Below are 22,748 nucleotides of genomic sequence, written 5' to 3'. Positions count from 1 at the left end.
CTTGGACGTTAAAAGGCTTAGAACATAAACAGCAATTTCTCATATTTTTAAGAAAATTTCAAAAGCCTTTTTTTTAAGGTACCTGTTCAGTTCTGAAGTGGCTTTGAGGGGCCTATGTATTAGAAACCCTGAAAAAACAACATTTTAAAAACTAGACCCCTCAAAGTATTCAAAACAGCATTTAGAAAGTTTTTTTTTAACCCTTCAGGCATTTCACAGGAATTAGAGGCTCTGTCACCAGATTTTGCAATCCCTATCTCCTATTGCAGCAGATCGGCGCTGCAATGTAGATAAGAGTAACGTTTTATTTTTTTTTTTTAAACGAGCATTTTTGGCCAAGTTATGACCATTTTTATATTTATGCAAATGAGGCTTTCTAAAGCACAACTGGGCGTGTTTAAAGTTAAAGTACAACTGGGCGTGTATTGTGTGCGTACATCTGGGCGTTTTTACTTCTTTTACTAGCTGGGCGTTGTTAATAGAAGTGAATGATGGTGACGAATCCGCATCATCCACTTCTCTTCACAACGCCCAGCTTCTGGCAGTGCACAGACACACAGCGTGTTCTCGAAAGATCACGCTGTGACGTCACTCACTTCCTGCCCCAGGTCCTGCATCGTGTCGGATGAGCGAGGACACATCGGCACCAGAGGCTACACTTGATTCTGCAGCAGCATCGGCGTTTGCAGGTAAGTAGCTACATCGACTTACCTGCAAACGCCGATGCTGCTGCAGAATCAAGTGTAGCCTCTGGTGCCGATGTGTCCTCGCTCGTCCGACACGATGCATGACCCTGGGGCAGGAAGTGACGTCACAGCGTGATCTCTCGAGAACACGCTGTGTGTCTGCACTGCCAGAAGCTGGGTGGTAACGAAGAGAAGTGGATGCTGCTGATTCGTCAGCATCATACAACCCCATTCACAACGCCCAGCTAGTAAAAGTAGTAAACACGCCCCGATGTACGCACATAATACACGCCCAGTTGTACTTTAACTTTAAACACGCCCAGTTGTACTTTAGAAAGCCTCATTTGCATAAATATAAAAATGGTCATAACTTGGCCAAAAATGCTCGTTTTTAAAAAAAAAAAACGTTCCTGTAATCTACATTGCAGCGCCGATCTGCTGCAATACGAGATAGGGGTTGCAAAATCTGGTGACAGAGCCTCTTTAAAGCAAAGTGGAGGTGAAATTTGCAAATTTCATTTTTCTTGCTGAATTTCAATTGTATTAATTTTGTTTCTGTAACACAGAAGGTTTTACCAGAGAAACACTACTAAATATGTATTGTCCAGATTCTGCAGTTTTTAGAAATGTCCCACATGTGGCTTTAGTGTGCACGTGGACTAAAACACAAGCCCCAGAAGCAAAGAAGTACCTAGTACATTTTGAGGCCTTTTATTTATTAGAATATATTTTAGGCAGCATGCCAGGTTTGAAGAGGTGTTGAGGTGCCAAAACAGTAGGAATCCCCCAAAAGTGACCCCATTTTGGAAACTACACCCCTCAAGGAATTCATTTATGGTTGTTGTTACCATTTTGACCCCACAGTTTTTACACGGCACGTATTTGAATTGGGCTGTGAAATTTAAAAAATGAATTTTTTTTCCAATAAAATGTCACTTTTCATCAACATTTCTTATTTTCACAGGGAACAAAATACTCAATTTTGTTGCCCAATTTCTCCTGAATGCAGCAATACCCCATTTGTGGCGATTAAACTGCCGTTTGGGCCCATACGAGACAGCAGCTGTCACAGCTCCTGCATGTGTCGGGAAGACTGCCAACATGGCCGTTACTCCCGTGACGTAATATTCCGTACGTCGCTGAGCATTAAGGGGTTAACTCCTTCCCCCTGTTTGCATTCTGGGGCCTTATGACCAAGCCATATTTTAAGTTTTTCCATCGTCGCATTCGAAGAGCTATAACTTTTTTTTTTATTTTTGCGTCGACATAACTGTATAAGGTCTTGTTTTTTGCGGGACAAGTTGTATTTTTTTAATAGCATCATTTTGGGGAGCTTATTATTATTTATGGATTTAACTTTTTGGGGGGGGGGGGGGGGTAGAAAACCTGAAATTTCACCACTCTCTTTTTTTGCGTCCTAAATCTACGCCGTTTACCGTGTGGTATAAATAACACCATAACTTTATTTAACGGGTTGTTACGATTGCAACGACACCAAATTTGGATAGATTTTGTATGTTTTACTACTTACATAGTAAACTTTTCAAAATTATTTGTTTTTGTGTCTCCATATTTGAAGGGCCATAACTTTTTTTTTTATTGTTCTGCCGATGCAGTTGTATGAGGTCTTCTTTTTTTTTTTTTTTTCGGGATGACTTATAGTTTTTATTGGTATCATTTTGGAGTAGATGCGACTTTTTGATCACTTTTTTGATCACAGTCAGGATTCACAGAAAACCGCAATTTTTCCATTTCTTTTATTTTTTACGGCGTTCACTGTGTGGGTTAAATAATGTAATAGCTTTTATAGTCGCGGTCGTTACGGACGATACAATACCAAATATGTGCAACTTTTTTGTGGGTTTTTCAGTTTTTTTTTTTTTTCACTTAACTTTATTAATTATTTTTTTTTTACTAGTCCCACTATGGGACTTTACTATGCGAGCATCCGATCGCTTTTATAATACACTGCAATACTTTTGTATTGCAGTGCATTACTGCCTATCCGTTTAAAACGGACCGGCATCTGCTAGGCCATGCCTCCGGCATGACCTAGCAGGCATTCACTACAGGCAGACCTGTGGGCCTTTATTAGGCCCCCGGCTGCCATTGGAGACACAGCGATTTTACCGCCGGGTGACGGTGGGAGAGAGAGGGAGCTCCCTCCCTTTCTCCAAAACCACTCCAATGCAGCGCTCGCTATTGAGCGACGCATCTGAGGGGTTAAACGGGTGAGATCGATACTAATATCGATCTCACACTTTCGAGCAGGAATGCCCCCAGCTGCCTCTGGAGATTTAACGGCTCCCTTCTCTATTTATTCTGATGCAGCGCCGTGAGAAGGCTATTGCATCAGAATAAAGCTCACTAATGACCGCCGTGAAAAGGCTTATGGGCGGTCATTAAGGGGTTAAATATGCACAGAAATGGCTTGTGGACTTCGCTGTTTTCTACTCTTATTTTATCAGGGGACTTGAGGTTTATACTCCATATATTATGAAGCTCTGCCCAGAGGGTAAATGCTTAGCTGCCTAAACCATAAAGCTGACTGTACACTTGAGATGAGCTGTTAGCGGAACATTTTAGGGGCAGAGGAGAATAAGCTCATCTGGAGGGAAAAAAAAGGTTAGCGCATGTAGAAATCCTACATTCTTTTACCCAACATCTGACTGGGAACAATTGGGAGGCCACCATCCACGTTAGGCCATTGGCCAATCAAACCAAAATTAACACTTCAGACTACTTATCTGAAGTGTATTGTACGCTTAAGGATCATGCACATGTGAATTTTGGTGCAGATATGTATTGTTTTTCATGCATTCGCAAGCACTTTGTTTTTTGTTTTTTTCAATGTAATTGATGCGTAAAACATGGACGGCACACGGATGAGTGTCCGTGTGCTGTCCGTGGTTTTCACGCACCCATTGAATTCAATAGGCGACTAGGTTCGTGAAAACGCACTGATATAGGATATGCAGTATTTTACGCAGTACACGCACGCTGAGTAAAAAATACGTGTGAATAGCCCCGTTGAAATCAATGGGGCTGTGTGCTGTGCTTTCACCGCACAGCACACGGGCGAGATTCATGCTCATGTGAATGAGCCCTTAGGAGTGAGCTGCACTTTGTTGCAGAATTTTGATGCAGATTCCCCAGCAAATACTCAGTGGTGGGAATGTATTACTAGTTCTACGCCAGTTTCCTAGCGTAGAAAAATGCAAAAGGCACATTTTGCGCAAAAATAAAGTTACTCTTGTACTGTTTGCACCGCTCATGCCACTTTTCTAAAGTGTGTGTGTAAAATCTTTAGGAAAGTTCCCTGGTTTTTCATGTTGAATGTAATTTGCCATTACTCTTTTGGTTCACTGGCCCCCTCGGAACGCCTTTAATGCACACACAATGGTAAATTGCTGCACATGAACTGCCACATTTGCTGTTTGGTATAAAGCAAGCAAAATGTGGATCATTCTTGTTTTTGGGAGATGCAAGCATTGATAGCCTTTGATTGCAGTAGTTTCCACCTTGCGGGTCAATGCATGCAATGCGTATTACTTGCGGTTTTGCCAGGGAATCATGTCCACGCTGTGGTAATATTCATGGCGTAAATTGACCCGTGCTGCGTTCTTTCAAAACTATTTTGGCTGAAAAATCGGAAGCAGAATGCCTCCAAACATCTGCCCATTGATTTCAATTGTAAAAACGGCATTCTGATCCGACGGGGTGTTTTTTTTTTAAACGGCCGCGTAAAAAAAGCTTCTGAAAAAGTCACTACTTGAGCTGTTTTTCATTGACTATAGAAAAAACGCTGTGAAAAATTGCTGAAAGTCGGGCTGATTCGCTTGAAAACCGGTCCGTATTTTCAGAAGTTTTTTGCTAAGCTCGTGAACATACCCTTATGGTGGAGTACTGAACACTGCAGTAAAGAGGCTGCAGTTCTGAAGATGTTTTGCGATCTCCGGGATGCATTATCTCTACCTGTGGAGTAATATTCGCAGATTGACTGCGACTAGGAAGGTGGTGACTGTGGGTTAATGCACACGATGCGTATTACGTGCAGTTTTGCATGCGGCAATTCTGCAGCATAATACAGTACCAGCATAGACTAGGGATGCACGGTGCATCGAAACTTCGATACGGTTTCGATACTGTGCATCCCTAAACGGTTCGATACCGCTATTTCCTGTATTTCGATACTGAGCTGCGCAGCCGCACAGCTCAGTATAGTAATACATGAATGTATGGGAGCGCGGCTGCGGCTGTGTAATTCAGCCACAGCCCCGCTCCTGAGTCATAAGTTCGCGGGGTCAGGATGATGTGATGCGGCCGGCGCTGCACTAATGAGCGGCGGCACTGATGACAGAACATGGCAGGCGCGCTGCAAAACACCCCCATGTTCTGTCTCCAGTGCCTGAACTGCCGCTCATTAGTGCAGCGCCGGCCGCATCTCCTTATGCTGACCACGCGCGCACTTCCTATCAGGAGCGGGGCAATGACTGTATTACACAGCTGCAGCCCCACTCTATAACGGCGGAGATCAGAGAAACCTCTCATCTCTGCCGTTATTCCCCTGAATGCTGCGATCACAGCTGACTGCAGCATTCAGGAGAAAATGAGAAGGGGGGATGCCCCTGGATCGCGTCACAGGGAATTTCTGTGACGCGATTGAGGGCCATACCATATATGGGCAGACAGCTCAGGGTCTATTGACGGACCCCAGGGCTGTCTTACCATATTTCATGTTGTTAGGAAATACCCAAGTATGTCCTAACTGCCTGTGTGCTATCCGTCCACCGGCTAATGTACTGCCACATATCTGATATATGTCAGTACATTAAAGTTTAAAAATAAAGTAAAAACAAAGTATTGTTAAATTTAAAAGAAAACACACATTCACCTTTTTTACAATAAACATTAAAATAAGTCTCAATACATAAAATACACACATTCAGTATTGGCGCGGACAACAATTTTTTTGCATCATTTATGATGTGTGCGCTGTAAAAAAATGAAATAAACACGGCTTTCATTCACTTATTAATGTGAGGCACGAGGTGCGATGAATTTAACCTCCATGTTCCTCACATTAATAGTAATTAACCCCATCATGTACCTCACACATTAACCCATTATGACTGAGAAACATGATGGGATTAATTACTATTAATGTGAGGCGCGTTCAAAATTCATCACACGTCGTGCCTCACATCAGAAAACGGAAGAATTTTTTTTTATTACTGTTGGCAAAAGTATCGAAATTGGTATCGAAATCGCAATACTAAACTAAGTATCGGTATCGAAGTCCAAATTCTGGTATCGTGACATCCCTAGCATAGACAATGAGATTCCAGGAAATCTCGTGTAGACGCTGCAATATTTTTTTGTAACTGAAATTTACCTGTGGTGCATTTTTTTTAAAATCCAGAGCATGTCCATTTATCTTGCGTTTTCTGCTTGCAAATTCTATCTCCGAATTCCTAGTGCAGAGGAAAATCGCACCAAAATCTGCAACCGGAAAATGCGCTGAAAAACTGGTTTTGCTGCGTATCTTCCGCAGCAAAATATGCAACGTGTGCATGTAGCCTAAAGATGGTGACTATATAAAGCTAGCCGTAGGTTATTTATTGAGGCCGTTGTACACTCTACTTATTTTCCTGCGTATTTCAGTGTGAACATGCCCTTCCTGATGAGTTTAATGCAAGAGAAGTTACAGTACTGTGACTACTGTGGGCAAAGTCTAGCAAAGCACTGCTTTTGTACCTCCACCACCAAGAAAAAGAAACACATACCCCACTGTATGCAATAGTGTGGCATACGGTCCAAATGTTTACCTGTCAAACGGACATTGGTGGAGATCTAGGCAAAGTGAGACAGAATTCTGGTACAAAATGCACCAAAAAACTGGCGTACTTGCTGTGCGTCAAATTTATTGTGTTTTACATTTTTGCACCTTCATAAACCGTTTTGATAAGGAGCGTGGCTAACCAGTAAAATGCACCAGATTTAACAAGGGCCTGCGTCATTTGTAAAAAGATTTTGGGACAAAATATCTGAAGTATGCATGCTAAGATGCGCCAAACTTCTCATACAGCTTGTGCCACACTGATCAATTTTGCGCAGTTTCTGTCATTCTGGTTTTGTTTTGGGCCTCATGCACACGACCGTAGTGGTGCGCACGGGCTGTGATTTGCGGCACGGACGGCCGCGGAGTGTGACCCGCGGCAGCCTGCAAATCACGGGCCGTGCACAATTTTCGTGTGCATTAATTTCAACGAGCCTGGACCTCAAAATGCGGCCGTAATAAGACGTCCTAGCTTTGTGCAGTCTAGAATCTCGGGCAATGCACAGACCGTGGAGACCACGGTCGTGTGCATGGGCCCATTGATATGAATGGGGCCGCAAGTCACCCGCAGATTTGCGGTTTAAATGCGGCCGCAAAAATACGTTTGCGTGCATGGGGCTTTTTACTTTCTAACTTTAAGGCCCCATGCACGCAACCATCTATCTTTCATCTATCAGTAAAAACTGTCCGTAAATACGGAACCGTGGTCATCCGTAACTGATCAGTATATATGGAACAGTATCCACAAATATGGTCTGTAATGCATCCGTATATACAGATCCCTAATAAAGAGGGAGGCTGTAAATGATGTCACCAACATGTTGCATAGCAGCGCTTCCGTAAATACGGACAGTTTACTGTGCACATCCGTAGCCATCTATATTTACAGAAGCGCCCATAGGCTTCTATGGGAGAGTCTTTGCCGTAATTACGGACAAGAATAGAACTGGTTCTATAGTTTTTCAGCACTGACACACGTCTGTAAAAATTACGGAAAGGTGTCTGGGCAATAGAAATGAATGGGTCCGTAATTACGGGTGAAAAAATATGGTCGTGTGCATGGGGCCTTAGATGGTATTAAAGGGGTTGTACTAGAGTCAAGTGCTAATTTTCTAATTGTTGGGGACCACACCGCTGGGACCCTCACTGATCGTGAGAACGGAGTTCCGAACACCCTGTTCCTCCTCACTGCTCGACTGCAGTAAGGAGGACATTGAATAGAGCGGTGATCGAGTATGCGCCCTGCCGCTTCATTCAAAGTATATGGGAATAGTGGAAACTGTGCAATATTCTGATCAAATGTACTTATTCACACTTTGACATGTCAGCAAGTGAAAAGAGAATACTGTGTGAAATTCCCTTCTATAAAAAAAACTATTGTGACAGAATTTTTGTAATTTTTTTGGATTTGCGATTTGCATTAGACTTTGTTGCCTTGTAGTCTTAACCTAAATCTCTGCATTGATTTGTGAGCTATATTGGCAACCATTGTCTGAATAAAGCTGCCATATCTATAATGTAGTTTAATGTTAGAGGACCTGCCAAATTCTCTTCTGTATAAAAGACAAGCTGCATTAGTTTATATTCAGCAATACAGCAGCACAGCCACAAAAAATTCTTCAGTGTGAAAGGACAACTACCCAAACATGGGTGGTGCACGCAGCAGAGAATCCCAGGTCCAAGGGAGACAATCAATATGCAATCGAAGAAGGAAACTGCAGCACTCAAGATAATCCAAAGAAGTGTATTGGATTTATTCACCAAGCATAACACTTGCAACATTTCAACCCATGACCCATTCATGGGTTGAAACGTTGCAAGTGTTTTTATGCTTGGTGAATAAATCCAATACACTTCTTTGGATTATCTTGAGTGCTGCAGTTTCTTTCTTTGAAAACTGGATTCGTTTACGTGCTGAGTGCGGTGCTGAGTGCGGTGCTGAGTGCGGTGCTGAGTGCGGTGCTGAGTGCGGTGCTGAGTGCGGTGCTGAGTGCGGTGCTGAGTGCGGTGCTGAGTGCGGTGCTGAGTGCGGTGCTGAGTGCCTCTTCCTGCGAGCTGCCCGTGTTCCCCTGCAAATGTTCCTGTTAGTTTCAGTGACCTGTATGGGCTTTTCCACACATGACAGAATTGCTGCGTATTTTCCCCCCGGAAATGCGGGCAGAAAATATAACGCGGCATACAGTAGCAGTGGGTGGGATCTAACAAATCTCATCCACACACTGCGTAAAATTTCTGTCCCGAAATTCCCATGCTTCCTTTTTTAATTTTTTTTGTACATTTTTTATTCTGCAGCATTTCAATTCCTGCTACGGAAAGTGGACTTATTTGCTGCGTTTTTCAGAGGAGATGTCACTATCTCATAGACTTGGAAGAAAACGCAGCAAAACCAGCACCATTTTCTGCAGTAAAAAAAACCGCAGGAAATGTTGCGGTTTATCCAGTGGAATGTCTGCTAGTTTTAGCGGAAACGCTGCAGAAATTTTAGCAGTAGTTCTTATTACCAGAAGTGTCCACGTTTCAAATAAATTGTGGATAAAGAGGCAATGCCTAGTTTTTTTTTTTTACTAACCAATCATTGTATTTGTTCCTTTTTTATTTTGTAGGTCTTTGACACTATTGTTCCAAAAAACACGAAGCAGAAACTGTTTACATGCTCAGGATAGCAAGTAAGTGTCATGTAGATTTATTTCTGTGAGACAATGGCATATGTCACAAAGTGTTTTGTTTTTTTCTTCATACTGACCTCTGGAGCACACACAAGGCTGACCTTTCCAGTTTTTAGTTGCTCACTTTTTAGCTTTGCTGTCTAGAATGGTGAAGGGTTATCTTAGTCATCTCATAAGAGGTTGGGGAGTAAATAACGGTTAAAATTGTAAGTCTAGATGCCTAGATAAGGCAGGATAGCAGCACTATACACACAGAAGGCTCTATCACTTCCTGGTCTCTGAGGAAGGGGCTATATTCTATATCTTCCTCCAGGTTGTATTATTCTACTGAAACTTTAACTATTGCCTCCCATTCATTGCATTTCGTAGACTTTAAAGAGGATCTGTCGCTAGTTTATGAATGACCTATCTCCTATCTAATCGGCGCTATGATGCTAACTGCATTGATTTTTTTTTTTTTTATATACTTTATTTTTTTTAAAAACATTTATTTGCAAAGTTATGAGCATTTTTATAAATATGCTAATTTGGCTATAATAGCCAAATAGGAGATAGCTTTCTTTTCACTCTGGGCGGTTTAATGTTTTCTCTGGTTCTGTCCAATTGTCTTCCACTTCTCCCCCTTCCCTTCCCAGCAACATAGCATGATAATATAGTATACAGCTTCCATTCACACCTGGTGATATCTCCGGTTGTGTCACAGATAGAGCTGCAATCCCGGTGTCGTATGAAAGATTATAATCTCATTTTTCATATGACACCAGAACCACAGCCATAGATATGGCTATTTGAAGTGATCCCCCTTCCTTCCAGCCCCAGTCTCTCACACCGTGTGAAGTAGCTTCATGCTGATAGGACAGCGTCAGAGTTGTAGCTCCACCTCAGGAGAATCGCTGGTATTGACGCCCATTTGTCAAGTATAGGCTTATTTGCAGATTTAGAAAATAAGCTCATAACTTTTAAAATAATTAATTATTTTGGGACCCAATTTTCACTAGCGACAGCGCCTATTAGATTAGCTAGGTGATAGGGCATTATTAAACTAGTGACAGATCCTCTTTAAAGAGGCTCTGTCACCACATTATAAGTGGCCTATCTAGTACATGATGTGATCGGCGCTGTAATGTAGATTACAGCAGTATTTTTTATTTAGAAAAACAATAATTTTCGACGGAGTTATGACCTATGTTAGCTTTATGCTAATGAGTTTCTCAATGGACAACTGGGCGTGTTTTTTACTTTTTCACCAAGTGGGCGTTGTGGAGAGAAGTGTATGATGCTGACCAAACAGCGCCATACACTCTACATTTACACAGCACATAGTGATATAGTTATATCGCTATGTGCAGCCACATACACACATTAACGTTAATCAAGTGTCCTGACAGTGAACGTACATTACCTGCAGCCAGGACGGGATATGTATTCAGAATCCTGACACCTCTCTAGCGTCTCTGTGAGACTACAGCACAGTGAGATCTCGCTGTAAATGACATCTTGCAGTGTAATCTCGCGAGAATAAAGCTAATATAGGTCATAACTTTGTCAAAAATGATTGTTTTTTCTTTAGAAAAAACACTGCTGTAATCTACATTACAGCGCCGATCACATCATGTACAAGATAGGGCACTTATAATGTGGTGACAGAGCCTCTTTAAGCCCTCGGGGAAAGGGTCCTCTCCATCTTGTCGTCATTTAATTAGCTCATATTGTAATTGTTTCTATTGTGCATGTTACGCATCCAACCCCCTGTATTTCATGTGCACAGTGTCCTGTAAGTTAATGGTGCTTTAAAATAAATACAAAAAATTCTAATTGCATCTGCGGTAAAGCGCAAACACACAAAGCAGGAGGGAAATGTGTGTCCAATATGACAGAGCCAAAGGATGTCTCCCTCCGCAGCATGCTCTTTCCATTGCGGAGAAGTGGAATTTCACTGCGGATTTCAGCCTTTGCAATGCAAAAACTGAAATCTGTGGCAAGTCCGCTGTGATATCTGCAACGTCTGAATTACCTGTCAAATATGCAAATGTTGGTGCAGATTCGTTGCGTAATTGGCCCAAATCTGCACCAACATTTGCAGAGGTAAAATTGCGCCACGTCTGAACGTGCCCTTAGTGTGATTGTATCCATACAATGTGATTGGCAGATATATAGGAGAGAACAGTCAAAATCATGATGTGAAAATAGCACTCTGTGTAAGTAGTGTATTGCCTAAACAGGGCCGCTTCTTTTCTGTGTACAAAAATATATATATATCATGGCAGATCTGTATTACAGTAGAACTCTGTCTCAGCAAGGTTGCTTACTCCTGCCTTAACCCCTTAGTGACCACAAATACGCCTTTTCACAGTGATCACTAAGGGTATGTCCAGGCGAAAACAGCTCCTGAATTTCAGATGTTTTTGCATGTACTTGTGTTTTTCGCGGCGTCTTTTACGGTCGTAATTGGAGCTGTTCTTCATTGGAGTTAATGAAAAACTGATCCAATAACGTCCCAAGAAGTGTCATGCACTTTGACGTGGGCGTAATTTTACGCACCGTCTTTTGACAGCGACTCGTAAAATTACACCTCGTCTGCACAGAACATCGTAAAACCCATTGCAGGCAATGGGCACATGTTTGCCGATGTATTGGAGCCGTCTTTTCAAGCGTAATTCGAGGCGTAAAACGCCTGAATTACGTCTGAAAATAGGTCGTGTGCACATACCTTAAGGGGTCTCCGGCTAAACCGCTGCCTTTTCACGTAAGCCAAGTCTAAGTCCTGCTTGGGTGTCCCACGCAGGCTGGAGCAGGGGCTCGGCTGTCTGACAAATGCAATTGCGGATCTCCGATCGGGTGTCCTGTCAGCTGGGGGCCCAATAAAGGCCCCCAGGCCTGCCCTGGCTATGGCACGTCTTAATAGATGGCCTGTCAGATTTACACAGACAGGCAATTATGCTTTGGGAAAGTCATAATAAAAGTTGATCATTAAGTCCTATGTACCCCGAAATAGTACCAATCAAAACTACATCTTGTCCCGCAAAAAAAAAGCCATCAAATCACTGCATTGACGGAAAAATGTAAGAATTACGGCTCTTGGAAAAGTGACGATGCAAAAACAAATCATTTTAGTTCAAAGTGTTATTGTGCAAAAGTCGTAAAACATAAAAAAAACTGTACATATGTGGAATCGTCGTAATTGCCCCGACCCATAGAATAAATGTAACGTGTTATTTACGCTGCACAGTGAACAGTGAGAATTTGAAACACATAGAACAGCGGAGTTTGTTTTGTTTTTCTATTCCCCCCCATAAAAAAAGTTAATCAAAAAATATGTATCCCAAAATGGTGGCATTAAAAATTACAACTAATCCCGGAAAAAAAAAAGTCCTCGTACAGCAATGTCAAATGGAAAAATAACAAAGTTCTAGCTCTTTGAATGCAACTATAGAAAAAACTAAAAAATTGCTTGGTCATTAGGGCCTAAAATAGGCTGGTCACTAAGGGGTTAAAATGTGCTGCAGATTTTTTTGCGCTGTTTGGTCATGTCAATATGATCCGCACTGGAAATCCGCAACAAACTACAATGCATGCAAATTTTTTTTCTTTATTAAGATCTTCATTGTGAATTTCTACTTGCGTTTGTTCGATTCCTTGTTGCAGAATTTTGGTCCGGTACAAATAGGTAATGTGTCCATTCAGCCGCATACATGAGGGAGAATCTGAGTGGTTGGATCTCTCGTTCCCTGTGGCCTCCCTGCCAATTCTACCCTCATTACCTGCTTGGCTGGTGTTTGGGTCAGCTGGCTGGCCTGATACTATAGAAGGGTGGTCGGAGTAAAAGTCTGCGTGCACATCTCCTTTTCTATGCTTCTACTAAAGCCTTCTGGCGGTCCTGTGATGATGGTTCAGTCCAAAAGTGCACCTCAGATGTTAATAGAAGCCACTCAGTGGTACCGCAAGTGTAATAAGTATATAGGGAGAAGTAGTTGCAGTCTGGAGCCCTATGTATTACAACAGACTCCTATAAACCATACCTAATGTAAACCCAAAGTAATTGACTATCTTTAATACACTAAGGCCTCATGCACACGAGCGTATTTTTGTCCTCCCGTAAATACGGGTCCTTGGTCACATGTATTCGACCCGTATTGCACTCGTATTTACGGGCACGTTTTCGCTGCAAAATTGCACTGCACTACACTAATCGGCAGCCCCTTCTCTCTATCAGTGGTGGATAGAGAGAGAAGGGACAGCCCTTTCCGCAGTAAAAGTAAAAAAATTCATACTTACCCGGCCGTTTCTTGGTGACGCGTCCCTCTCGACATCCAGTCCGACCTCCCTGGATGACGCGGCAGTCCATGTGACCGCTGCAGCCTATGATTGGCCTGTAATTGGCTGCAGCGGTCATCCCAGGAGGCCGGACTGGAGGAAGAAGAGTTCTGGGTAAGTTAACTTTTAATACTATTAACTCCAGCGGTAGTCACTGTCCCGGGTGCTGAAAGAGTTACTGCCGATCAGTTAACTCTTTCAGCATCCTGGACAGTGACTATCCCGACGTCGCCTAGCAACGCTCCCATAATTACAGGTAGCCACCCGTAATTACGGGAGCCCCATAGACTTCTATGGGCCTGCCCGTGCCGATATTACGGCCTGAAATACCACATGTTCTATATTTTTCGACGGCACGCGAATCTTCCCGTAAGCATACGGGAAGGTACCCGTGGCCAATAGAAGTCTATGGGCCCGTGGCCAATAGAAGTCTATGGGCCCGTAATTACGGCTCGTAATTACGTCCGTTTTTACGTTCGTGTGCATGAAGCCATAGAATTTCTTGAATTTGTCCTCAGCAGTAGGTTGGAACAATATAGCAGCAACATTTCTACACGAAGGTCTTAAGAATGACTTAATATTTTGATAGATGTGAGCATTGTTTTATGAAAGGCACAGTAATGGTTTGTTTCGTATGTCTGCACCATTTGTTAGAAAATGTAGTGTAGGAGTGCGAAGGCATGAAAACAATGCTCTAGATGTCAACAGTAACAGATTGTTCTCAGGAACATATCTCACACTAACAGTTCTAGTGTGGAATAGAAGGATCACAGTAAAAAACAGATACTTTTATAGAACAGCAAATAAAAGTTGAAATGATGACGTCTCAATGACATTATAACTTTGTTTTCCTTTCTGATTCAGTTTACAAACTATTGCTTTATCTTTGTGTAAGGCTATTTTCATATTTGTGTTGAGGCTTCTATCTTAATGGAAGCCACAGCGCTCTACCAGATACGTCGTACATCCGATACCACTGGTGCAGGATGGAGCACTTTGACTTATAATGGGCTCCATCGGTTTCTGAAATTGCGTCGGTCGTTAAGACGGCAGAAATGTCTCTGTATGCAGCGCTGTTTTTTTTTTTGTCAAATATTACGTAGCTTGATGCGGATGTGAACAGATTCTTAGCCAACCTCTGTTTTAGTGTTTGGAAGGTATCCATATAGGTGCTTGAGAATAATGCATAAGTGAGACTATTTTCAATACTTGGTGTTCTACAGTTAGAGGCTCTATCACCAGATTATCAAATCCCTATCTCCTATTGCATGTGATCGGCGCTGCAATGTAGATAACAGCAGCGTTGGTTTTTTTTTGTTTTTTTTTTAAACTATAATATTTGGCCAAGTTATGAGCAATTTTATATTTATGCAAATTAGCCTTTCTAATGGGCAACTGGGCGTGTTTTCTCTTATTTCCAACTGGGCGTGTCTTGTGTTTGGAACATCTGGGCGTGTTTACTTGTTTTACTAGCTGGGCGCTGTGAATAGAAGTGTTTGTCAGCATCATATGTCAGCATCATACACTTCTATTCACAACGCCCAGCTAGTAAAACAAGTAAACACGCCCAGATGTTACAAACACAAGACACGCCCAGTTGGAAATAAGAGAAAACACGCCCAGTTGGAAATAAGAGAAAACACGCCCAGTTGGAAATAAGAGAAAACACGCCCAGTTGGAAATAAGAGAAAACACGCCCAGTTGGAAATAAGAGAAAACACGCCCAGTTGGAAATAAGAGAAAACACGCCCAGTTGGAAATAAGAGAAAACACGCCCAGTTGGAAATAAGAGAAAACACGCCCAGTTGGAAATAAGAGAAAACACGCCCAGTTGGAAATAAGAGAAAACACGCCCAGTTGGAAATAAGAGAAAACACGCCCAGTTGTCCATTGGAAAGGCTCATTTGCATAAATATAAAAGTGCTCATAACTTGGCCAAAAATTATAGTTAAAAAAAAACAAAAAAAAAAACAACGCTGCTGTTATCTACATTGCAGCGCCGATCACATGCAATAGGAGATAGGGATGTGATAATCTGGTGACAGAGCCTCTTTAAAGGATCCTGGCAACATGAAGCATTCCGTGTAAGGTAGCCATAAGGGCAAGCATGAATGGTTCTTTTTTCATGATTAGTAAGTGTAGGAAGTTTTGTATCCGGCGTGTGTGTACTGACATAATGTCTCTTTTAAACGCTGCCACCGGTCAGTTCCACAGTCTAGTGTAGACAATGTCTTTTATTTTTTTGCTGGATGAGTTGTATTTTTCAATGGCACCGTTTTAAAGGTATATAGTATTTATTTAAATTAACTTTTGGGGGGGTATAAAAAAACCCAGCATTTTAGCCATTGTTCTATGCATTTGCACGTCCCAATGGGTATATAGCCGGGGCAGACCTGGGGGCCTTTGCAATTCCAAATTGCATTTGCGGGCCGCCGGTGATTGACAGAGGGAGCTGCCTCCCTCTGTAAACAACTCAAATGCAGTGGTCGCAAATGACCAGTATTTAAGGGGTTAAACGACAACGAACGAAGTAGCTTCAATCGCTACCGTTGGAGCAGGAGCCCGTGCAGGCCATTGACTAGGCTGCCGTGAAAAGGCGACGGCCTAGACTAAAGTCCCTTAATGACCGCCGTGAAAAGGTGTATTGGCGGTCATTAACCCGTTAGTGACCGCCAATACGCCTTTTAACGGTGGCCACTAACGGGCTTTATTCTGATTCATATGCCTTTTTACGGCACTGCATCAGGATAAAGTAAACAGAGCAGGGAGCGTCAAAACTCCCTGCTCTCAGCTGCCAGAGGCAGCTGAGGGCTGGGAGCGTCCCTGCTCTGCCTAGTATCGATCTCACCCGTTTAACCCTTCAGATGCGGTGCACAATAGCAAGCACCGCATCTGAGTGGTTTTGGAGAGAGGGAGGGAGCTCCCTCTCTCTCCCACCGACACCCGGCGATACGATCGCCGAGTGTCTGTGTCTCCAATGGCAGCCGGGGGCCTAATAAAGGCCCCCAGGTCTGCCTGGAGCGAATGCCTGCTAGATCATGCCGGAGGCATGTCCTAGCAGATGCCTGTCCGTTTTAAACGACAGGCAGTAATACACTGCAATACAAAAGTATTGCAGTGTATTATAAATGCGATCGGAGAATCGCATATTAAAGTCCCCTAGTGGGACTAGTAAAGTAAAAAAAAAGTTTAATAAAGTTAATTAAAAAAATGAAAAACCCAGCTTTTCCCCATACAAAATGCTTTACTATTAAAAAAATAAAGTAAAAAAGTTACACATTTGGTATCGCCGCGTCCGTAACGACCCCGACTATAAATCTATTACATTATTTAACACGCACGGTGAACGACGTAAAAAAATTAATACAAAACTATGGAAAAATTGCTGTTTTCTGTGAATCCTGACTTTAAAAAAATGTGATAAGAAGTGATCAAAAAGTCGCATCTACTCAAAAATGGTACCAATAAAAACTACAAGTCTTCCCGCAAAAAAAAAGCCCTCGTACAACCGCATCGGCGAAAAAATTAAAACGTTACGGCTCTTCAAATATGGAGACACAAAAACAAATAATTTTGAAAAAAAAGCGTTTTTACTGTGTAAAAGTAGTAAAACACACAAAAAAGATACAAATTTGGTATCGTTGCAATCGTAACAACCCGCTGAATAAACTTATTGTGTCATTTATATCACACGGTAAACGCCGTTGATTTAAGACGCGAAAAAGAGTGGCGAAATTTCAGGTTTTTTTTCTATTCCCCCCCCCCCCCCCCCAAAAAAAAGTTAATAAAAGTTAATCAATAAATATGTCCCCCAAAATGGTGCTATTAAAAAGTACAACTTGTCCCGCAAAAAACAAGACCTTATACAGCTATGTCGACGCAAAAATAAAAAGGTTATAGCTCTCGGAATGCGACGATGGAAAAATGTAAAAAATGGCTTGGTCATTAAGGTCTAAAATAGGCTGGTCATGAAGGGGTTAACATGTAATTATGTAAATAAACAATAACATTTATTTGGCTCCTAAGCTTAAGGCCCTGTTCACACACTGTTTTTTGCAGGCAGAAAAAAAATCTGCCCCAGAATTTCTTCAGGAATCTTAAGGCGGATTTTGAACTGGCTGCGCGTATCTTTCCACATTTTTTCTTTTTGCTGTGTTTTTCGCCAGCGGCCGTTTAATCGAACGCGAGGGCCGCAAACCACAAACGCTCAAAGCAGTGCCGCATGAGGTCAGAGGTGGAAACCGTGGCAAGAAAGGACATGCTATAAGCCGCCTGGGAAAAATGCCTCGGCCTCCCTTTGAAATTAATAAAGGTTGATTTTGGTCGTTTTTCGGCATGGTTTCCACATCACACAGATTTTTGGCGCCGATTTTGAACTGACGCAAACAATTTTAAGTCACTCAAATGATAATTTTAGCCAGAATCTGTCAGGTTTGCAGTAAGGATGGGGCTACATGAAGACTTTTTGTAGCGCAGTATTGCACAATTGCTGTGTTTCATTGGTGTGTCTGTCTGCAAGGAAGGCCTTATTCACTCTGAGCTCTTCTTGCGTGCGTATATTTAGGCTAAAACCAAGAGCGTATCTTTAAAGTGAAAGATTAAAACCCTAAATAAAGAGCCGGAATTGCTGCACTCCTTAAACGAGTGCTTTTCTCAAGATGCAGCACCGCAATGGACACTTCTTCACAAATCCCTGACCACCAAATCCTTATTATTCCCGGTCTGCCATTTAAGGCTGGGTTCACACGACCATGTTACGTCCGTAATGTATGGAACGTATTTCGGCCGGAAGACCCGGACCGAACCCAGTGCAGGGAGCCGGGCTCCTAGCATCATAGTGATGTATGATGCTAGGAGTCCCTGCCTCGCTGCAGGACAACTGTCCCGTACTGTAATCATGATTACAGTACGGGACAATAGTTCCACGCAGAGGCAGGGACTCCTAGCATCATACATCACTATGATGCTAGGAGCCCGGCTCCCTGCACTGGGTTCGGTCCGGGTCTTCCGGCCGAAATACGTTCCGTACATTACGGACGTAACATGCTCGTGTGAACCCAGCCTAAGAGTATGTGCACACACACTAATTACGTCCGTAATTGACGGACGTATTTCGGCCGCAAGTCCCAGACCGAACCCAGTGCAGGGAGCCGGGCTCCTAGCATCATACTTATGTACGATGCTAGGAGTCCCTGCCTCGCTGCAGGACAACTGTCCCGTACTGAAAACATGATTACAGTACGGGACAGTAGTTCCACGGAGAGGCATGGACTCCCAGCATCGTACATAAGTATGATGCTAGGAGCCCGGCTCCCTGCACTGTGTTCGGTCCGGTACTTGCGGCCGAAATACGTCCGTCAATTACGGACGTAATTAGTGTGTGTGCACATACCCTAACAGTGATCCTCAACAATCAGAAACATTTCTTGTTCTTAATTCTCCTAAATTCTTGCTGCAAAAGACTGTTTTAGATGTTACCTCTCACTAGACTGTTTTGAAAATGTCTAGAAAATGGGTCATGGCTAGTAGAGTCCTAAAAAGCACCAGATTTATTAATGGTGTGAACCACAATTGTTGCGCAAAATACTGGAATAAAGCCAGCCAAGAGGTGGCGTAAAAAAGAGAAGTGTCTGACATGTGTAGCAAGATGCGCCAAATCTGTAATATAGGCTACGGCCAGACATAGTGGAAGAAGTTCACTATGGATTTCGCTGCAATCTCGCAGCATGTTCATATTGTGGCGTTTTTTCCGCTAAGTGTGGATGGGGTTTTGAAAACTCCATCCACATGTTTGTACAGTCCATTTACGTGAATAATCCGCCATTCTGATCATGGCCATAAGTGCTCTTACTATTATGGAATTGTTACACTGTTGCAGATGTACCAATCGCGTGCCCCCCCCCCCACCCCTAATTTTTCTGGAATACGTAGTGCCCATTCCTAATATTAATTTACTCCAACTATGGTGTAGAAAGGCTACTCCATTACTTTTACTGATACAGAAATCCGCAGCATGATTGATGGTATGAAGGAGACCGAATAAACATAGGAACAAAGATGTTTATTGCAGACCGTCATTTTCCTTATTTGTCAGGGAGAAACGGGAGGGGTGAATAAGTATCTCCGAAGTTATAGGGAGACAGATTGCCATAAAAAGGCATAATTCTGCTAAGCCGGGACATGGAGGAATTGCTTGGAACAACATTGCATTGGAACTTGGCAAAGAAGAGACATGTCCTCTGAGAAATCCCTAAAAGTCCTATGTATTCAGAGTAGGTTTTCATTACGTGCAGCTAATTTATTTTACATGGATTATAGTTGGGTATTTTGTTCTGTTTGTAGAATAGTAAATCAGTTGGATTTCTAGTAACTGATGTTACCTCGTGTTAATCTGAAATAGAATTTAAAGGGGTTTTCCTATAATTTTTTTATCACCTCCACAGAATAGGTGATAAATATCTGATCAGTGGGGGTTCCACCTCTTGGACCCCCACCCATCCCGAGAACGGATTTTACCTGGCTGCCCCTTTTGCGCTTCATATTACCTTCAATTATGGGAAAAACCCTTTAACATTATAATATATTCTGATTTTGAAGACACTTTAACAAACTGTGCAATTTACAGATCACATGCATTGGTATTCAGATATATAACCATCTCCTATCTGTTCTGTTTTATCTGCCCAATCTCCACAAATCTGAAATCACTTATTGCTCTATAAGAATAAATTATGGAATGATCACTAAGGAATGTGCTTTTGCGGCCGCAATTCCCCCGAAAATCCACTGGAGAATTGCGGCCCCATTCATTTCTATGGGGCCATGCACACGGCCGTGGTTTTCACGGTCCATGCATGGCCCAGGAGCCTGGGCCGCAGAAAGAACGGGCAAGTCTTATTACGTCTGTGTTCTGCGGTCCAGGCTCATAGCAAATAATGGCCACGGCCATGTGCACGGCCCGCATTTTGCGGGCGGTTGGCGGGTGACACTCCGCTGCTGGCCGACCCGAAAATCACGGCCGTGCACATGGCTACGGTCATGGCTACGGTCATGTGCATGAGGCCTAAAACAGACAAATAAGTGTGGAAAGGCTTTTTTAATGGATTTTATTTATTTCTTCCACCCTACAGTTTGCATCAGTATTTGACAAACCAAAAACCATAATGCGCGAGTACAAGCTCGTGGTTCTTGGTTCTGGAGGAGTTGGGAAATCTGCACTGGTAAGTAAAAATCTGTTAATAAATAACCATAGACTAATAGTTTAAACCTAAAACTAAAGGAGTGTTTTGGGTTTTTCCTTTGCATTCATTTTATTTATTGCTACAATCCCCAGAAAATAACAAAGTAAAGCAACTTTTCAAATAGTCTTAAAGGGGGTTGTCCACTTTCTGAAAACTGATGACCTGTCCACCGGATAGTTCATCCGTATATGATCGGTGCATGTCAGACATCTGGACCCTGCACCGATCCGCAACTCCGGCTGCCTCCGTGCACCTGATTGGAACGGGATGTAGTAGTTGGAGCCGGAAGCTGTTCGGTGGAACTGCAGCTCTGCTGCTATTCATTTGAATAGGAGCGGATCTGCAATACCTCAGTTTGTCCGCTATTGTTTGACCGGAGCCACCTGCTTCCGGCAGCCGGATTGCTGAATCGGTGCGTGGTCTGGGTGTCGGACACGTACCCATCATATACTGATTACCCATCCAGTGGATAGGTCCTCGATTTTGTCAATGTGGAAAACCCCTCTAATTAAAAAGGACCTCTCCTGACATGTCTGTTTTAGTAAATACTTGTATTCCCTGTGAAATAACAATTCTGGAGTATATTTTCTTCTTCCTAGGAATTTATGGGGGAAAATTAACTGGGTGTTACTAGTTGGGAGAGAGTGTCCCCACACAGATTGACAAGTCCAATCTGTGCTGACAGTGAGATGGTTTAGGGACACACCCCTTTGATAAACTGAATGGTAACGCCCAGTTGTCAATTTATTCATACGTTTATCTTATTTTTTTAAACGTTTATTCTAAGTTTTCAAACTGGGCTCACTTTTTCGGGGTTTCCTTCGTTCTGACTGATCAATGCCTCATTAAGTGTAAGATGGGGCCTGCAATTCGTTCCAGCCTAAATTGTGCTGTGAAAGCCAAAATGCGTTTCCTTCATTTTAGACCTAGCCGTATGTCCTGTAAGCAGATTAGGACCACATTGGGGGCTTTTTTAGCACCGATGAACCAGTGCAATAAAATGTGGGGTGCATTACCTCATTTGCGTTGTACAAAAAATTTACTGAAAGTGACACATTTGTGAAAATAAAAAACAGTACGAGCAGTGACCGGAATGAAGGGGAAGCAGCACTCGTGTGAGCGCTGCAGCCCCTTCAATAAAGCTGATCGGCGGAGGTCCCGGCAGTCAGGCCCAGAGCAAACCTCTATTTATGGCCTCTCCTGAGGATATGCCATCAATTTTTAGGGACTGGAAAACCCCTTTAAGGGGTTAATATTTGAAACCTGAGAACGAGCATAGATTTCTGCACTTCTCCACAAAGCCTTATCCTCTTCTTCGCTATTGTATGGACCAGTTCATCAAACATTATGCAAGATCAAAGGTTATTCCCAGGCTGCTTCATTCTGCAAGCTACATGTACATATGGGTGGCTATGATTTTGCTTGCGACTGGTGTATAAGTTGATGAAACATGTTTTCCCACCTGGCTAGAGGGCTCACGCTGAACAATATGCAGACATAATCAAGCATTAAGCCTTCTTCACATAAACACGTTTCACGACCGTGTGCTGTGTGTTTAAATAAGGCCTAATTCACACGAGCGTGTTCGGTCCGTGATATACGGTCCTTATGTTGGCCGCATTTCCCGGACCTAACACACTGCAGGGAGCCGGGCTCCTAGCATTCGTAGTTATCTATGACACCAGGTGTCCCTGCCTCTCCGGAACTACTGTCCCGTACTGAAAACATGATTACAGTACGGGACAGCTTTCCCGCAGCGAGGAGTGACACCTAGCGAACCGTATATCACGGACCGAACACGCTCGTGTGAATTAGGCCCAAGTGGCATCACACTCATCAAAGCAATTAAATGGGGCTTTTCACACATCCGGAGCGTGATCATTGTGTGAAACTCACTGCATGTCCTATTCTGGTTCATTTTTGCGTTTCCGATTTGCCCATTGGAGTATATGGGTGTGTGGAAAAAAAAAAAACTGACAGCACACGGACAGTATCCATGTTA

The 22,748-nt window shown here is 42.8% G+C and overlaps 1 long non-coding RNA gene across 1 annotated transcript in view; it reads left to right on the top strand.

Annotated features, from left to right (window-relative positions):
* LOC142741356 (uncharacterized) overlaps window positions 1-20,725 on the top strand; it is a 47,314-nt gene extending 26,589 nt beyond the window's left edge. Inside the window, exons 2-3 of the long non-coding RNA XR_012881108.1 lie at window positions 9,129-9,191; window positions 20,636-20,725. This is a non-coding gene — a long non-coding RNA (uncharacterized LOC142741356). The remainder of the gene's footprint in view (window positions 1-9,128; window positions 9,192-20,635) is intronic.
* Window positions 20,726-22,748: the final 2,023 nt, after the last annotated feature.

This window comes from Rhinoderma darwinii, chromosome 2, assembly GCF_050947455.1.
Source record: "Rhinoderma darwinii isolate aRhiDar2 chromosome 2, aRhiDar2.hap1, whole genome shotgun sequence".
Lineage (NCBI taxonomy): Eukaryota > Metazoa > Chordata > Amphibia > Anura > Rhinodermatidae > Rhinoderma > Rhinoderma darwinii.
The sequence above is the reverse complement of the archived record's forward strand: the minus strand, read 5'-3'. Positions and strand labels throughout refer to the sequence as shown.